This window comes from Conger conger, chromosome 9 (assembly GCF_963514075.1).
Source record: "Conger conger chromosome 9, fConCon1.1, whole genome shotgun sequence".
Classification (NCBI taxonomy): Eukaryota; Metazoa; Chordata; class Actinopteri; order Anguilliformes; family Congridae; genus Conger; species Conger conger.
The window spans coordinates 59,543,388-59,548,387 of record NC_083768.1 but is presented as its reverse complement, the minus strand read 5'-3'; positions in this window follow the sequence as shown (position 1 = coordinate 59,548,387).

The following is a 5,000-nucleotide window of genomic DNA, read 5'->3' as shown; positions in this document are numbered from 1 at the left end:
AGAGTTTGATTTAGATTTTTATGAAGCTGGACTGTGAACAGTCCTCCAACAATCCTCCATCAAGCCCAACAATCCTCCATCAAGCCCAACAATCCTCCATCAGGCCCAACAGTCCTCCATCAAGCCCAACAGTCCTCCATCAGGCCCAACAGTCCTCCATCAGGCCCAACAGTCCTCCATCAAGCCCAACAGTCCTCCATCAGGCCCAACAGTCCTCCAACAAGCCCAACAGTCCTCCATCAAGCCAAACAATCCTCCAACAAGCCCACCAATCCTCCATCAAGCCCAACAGTCCTCCATCAAGCCCAACAGTCCTCCATCAGGCCCAACAGTCCTCCATCAAGCCCAACAGTCCTCCATCAGGCCCAACAGTCCTCCATCAAGCCCAACAGTCCTCCATCAGGCCCAACAGTCCTCCATCAGGCCCAACAGTCCTCGTCCTGATTGTTCAGCTCATGTGCGGGGTCCCCTCGTCTCAGCGTGCTACACGCGTGTGGGTCGAGCGCAGTCTGCCAGAGACTCGCTCTGGAGGGCAGAGGTCAGAGGTCAGAGGTCCCAGCGGGGGGAGAAAGAGCCGCATTCGCTCAGCACAGGCCCTGGGCCCGGGGGAAGAGGGGCTGAGGAGCTCTCTAGCCTGTCCCTGATCAGTGTTCTCCCTTACTCCCTCTCTCCCTGTGCCCCCACTCCCTCTCTCCCTGTGCCCCCACTCCCTCTCTCCCTGTGCCCCCACTCCCTCTCTCTTTCTCTCTTTATCCCTCTCTCTCCCTCTTCCCCTCTTTTTTCTCTATCTCTCCTCTCTCCCTCTCTCTCTCTCTATCCCTCTCTGTCTCTCTCCCTCTCTCTCTCTTTCTCTATCTCTCTCCTCTCTCCCTCTCTCTCTCCCCTCTCTCTCTCTCTCTCTCTCTCTCTCTCTCTGGGAAGAGACTAGCCAGCCTGTCAGCTTCTGCTAAAACTGGTTAGTTTTTTTGCAACAATAATACGAGCTGAGCTTATTGTATCACAGATCCAGCCAGTTCATTTCATCTCAAACACACACATTTGTTGGTGTCTTCACTCGTTTGCTTGACTGACCTCTCTCCACAGGCTGCCTCGGCTGAGCCTCTGCTTCAGGACCACGGACAGTATTCAGCACAACAGACGCTATGCTAATGCCGTAGACCAGGGCTCAGCCAATCACGGCGCTCCAGGGCCGAGACATGCAGGTTTTCCACCCTTCTTTTACCTGGGAGGCAGGTGTGAATGCAGTCTGGCCAATCAGTAGCGCTAATTCCCCGGGAGAAAAGGATTTGAGGCCGAAGAGTTGACGAGGCCTGCCGTTGACAGCATTTCAGCACCCTGGACAGCGTCTACAGCGGCCGAGCTGCAGCGCGCGCGCTGGTGAAGCCGTCGCGCTGTTACGTCAACAGAACTGAGCTTCTACCGCCTCTCCTCGTGCTGCGTAGATTACAGAATCCGCCCCGTGTGTCCGCTCGCTCCTGTGCGAGAGTAGATGTCTTTTTAATTGTAACTTTTATCGAAACGGGTCCTTCTGTTGTCCGTCGCGGTATTGCAGTGTTCGTGTGGCACGCGGCAGGCTGTTGGCAGCCGATACGGCGCGCGGTAATCCCGCTGTCCAATCGTCCGTGGGCAAGCCCAGTCTTCCCAGCATGCCCTGCGTGGTTCCAGAGAGAACGTCGCTTTCCGAAGCGGGTCGTTTCTCTGAGCAGATTGGTCTGTATTGCGCTAAATTAAAACCGTATTATTGTTGGATGGTGTTTATGGGCGGATGCCAGTCAGATATGTTGAGCAGTTTAGGATGTTTTTTATGGGATGTTTCTGCCTGTAAGGTGTGAGGTCACAAATGTGTGATTGGAATTTACTAAACTGAACACTCGAATGTTGATGTAATAATCACTTCAATGGAGTCCCCTGGTCTAAAATCCAGCAATGACCAGCTTGAAATACCAGCTCTACCAGCTGTTTCAAAACGTCTGGAGTTGGTCAAACCATGTTGAGTATAGAGCTGGTGTAACTGGTCATCCTGCTACCAGCTGTTTCAAAACCTAGCTTCAGCCGTTTCTCTCAGCAGGGTTTTGAAGGAAAAGAAACATTCCCAAAAACCTACTCTTGGAAGGGCTAAATGGCATCTAAGCTGGTGAACCGGTCACCCCCGGCTTCTGTTCGAACCTCAGGTAGGGCTATGACTGGAGATTATACCTGTCTAGACAGGGTATGGGACTCAGCTAATGCAATTTAGCAATTCCAAACCCCATCTCTTTGAGCAAAACGCAGTCACATATTGCATTATCTCCCCAGTGCCCACAAACATCTCCCTCTACCTGCGGCTGCAAAACAGAATGTGCTGTTTGACTCCAAATTAATTTTTTTTTATAATAAGCTCGCAAAGACAATAGTGCGATATGTTAGTGCAATTATCCCGTTCCGCAGGCGGCGCTGCCGCACCCCCACAGGCAGAGACTCAGCCGGGGAACGGTCGGAATTTCAACACCTGCCCACAGCCGCGAACGTCTCGCAAATGGCAGGGAAAGAAAAAACATTAATTGTGTGACCAGCATAGAGAAAAAAAGTCCTCTGTAATCTACCGAAGAGCATGCTGGGTAATATTCTATTCTCGGAACTCGGCGCTGTTCGTCTCGTCTTCTGGAACTCAGGGACCGGTTCTGTTGCGCTCGCCTTGCCGCAGATCGCGAGCCCAACCGCCGCGGAGCGCCGTTTCAAACGCGCTTTTAACTGGATGACACACTTAAACTGTTTAAATAAATTGCGACGTGGGCGTGCGGTTCACTTTTTATAAACGAGCCGTGGCAGATGAAAGTGTCACTCTTCCGCTCATTAGAACAGGAAGTCTAAATGTCAGACGATCGTAAAGTACCCTCCTGCCGGATCCAGCGTGTGATGTTTAAAATTTGCGCGCAGATTACGGTTCTGAAGGCGAACTGGATGAAGCGTTTTGCGGCGCGGTGGGAGGAGGACGTTGTTTTATGATGATGTGTCCCATAATTCAGTGCTGCGCGGTGCCTCTGGGTAGCGTAATGAGCTCTTTCTGGAACCTTCCTAATACAATAAACTTTTTAATTTAAAAACCTATGAGGTGAAGTCAATGGAGTGTGTTTATCTCTGCCTAACACGCAGGGGTTTGTGGGAAATTTCACCCCGCGCTTAATCCCGCGTTCACTGGTGCGTTGAAGAAGTAAAAACATATTAAAGCGGAAATATTTAAATACCGTTATTATCAAAAGTGGACAGGTATGGATGCCGTTCACACACAGTCCTGGAGTGTAACCTTTTCTTCTCACCACCTATAAGAGTCTCTACCTGTAAACATGTAGAGCCTATATATAAAGCTCTCCCCATGTAGGCCGAAATATCTACATGTATAGCCCTTTAAACTCCCTGACTGGGGAAATTGGTCAACTGTAAATATGCACTCAGTGACACTTTATTATGTCTGTTTTAGACTTTTTGGTCTTCTGCTGCTGGAGCCCATTCACTTAGAGTTATGATGTCTTGTGTGTTCAGAGATGCTCTTCTGCATACCGCTGTTGTAATGTGTGGTTATTTGCGGTATGGTCACCTTCCTGTCAGCTTTGACCAGTCTGGCCCTTCTGGTTGGCATTTATATAGCGCCTTTATCCAAAGCGCTGTACAATTGATGCTTCTCATTCACCCATTCATACACACACTCACACACCAACGGTGATTGGCTGCCATGCAAGGCACCGACCAGCTCATCAGGAGCATTTGGGGGTTAGGTGTCTTGCTCAGGGACACTTCGACACAGCCCGGGCGGGGGATCGAACCGGCAACCCCGACGACTGCTCTTACTGCCTGAGCCAATGAGACGACTGCTCTTACTGCCTGAGCCAATGAGACGACTGCTCTTACTGCCTGAGCCAATGAGACGACTGCTCTTACTGCCTGAGCCAATGAGACGACTGCTCTTACTGCCTGAGCCAATGAGACGACTGCTCTTACTGCTTGAGCCAATAAGACGACTGCTCTTACTGCCTGAGCCAATGAGACATTCTCCTCTGACGTCTCTCATTAACAAGGCGTTTCTGTCTGCAGAACTGCTGCTCACTGGATTTTTTTCATTCTCTGTAAATGAAAAATCTCAGGTGATCAGCAGTGTCTGAGATACTCAAAACACCCTGTCTGGCACCAACAATCATTCCACGGTCAAATGTCTTTCCCATTCTGATGTTTGGTCTGAACAAAAGCTGAATCTCTTGACCATGCCTGCGTGCTTTTATGCATCTAGTTGCTGCCATAGGATTGACTGGATATATGAATTCACAAACTGATGTACTGAATAAAGTGTCACTTAGTGTATATACCTGCAGAATTCTCCCCATGTAAATGGAGAGAGATTAGATCTCAATATTAAATGCAACATCGCATCACAAATATGTTTTACTGTCCACAAACAAATATCTTGTGTCTGGTGAATTGGCATTTAAATCAACATGCACTGATTTGTACCAGAAAAAATCTCCACCCAGGCCAGTGTGACCCTGCATTGTTATTGGACACTAATTACCCAATTATGACATCACAGGAAATGGAAGCATGGAGCAGCATCAGGGATTAGAAGCAAGCGGCCGAACTAGGCTTCATTTCCTGGTCGTGTTGAGAGACTGCACTCACTCACACCACTGCAGCTGGCTCCAGTGTGGGTCATCGGGCCCCTTTTCAACGTCAAGTCAATCGCACAATTAGTCAATGAAGTCAATGATTCCCACAAGAAAATGTCATCACATTACAAATTGCCTATTTACTCTAAGTTATTGTGTTATTAGAACAAAGCAGTCGTATTTTGTGGACGAATCAGGGCCAGTTTGCTTCACTCTCACACACTTAGTGGAGGAGGCAAATTGCACAACACGGCAGTTTCAAAACTATTTTCCCAAGCCCACGGTGGGTGACGTAACAGGCACTTGGTCCATACTCTTCCTACAGTCTATGGGTAGGACATTCAGCATCTTTTTAATCAAATTGTG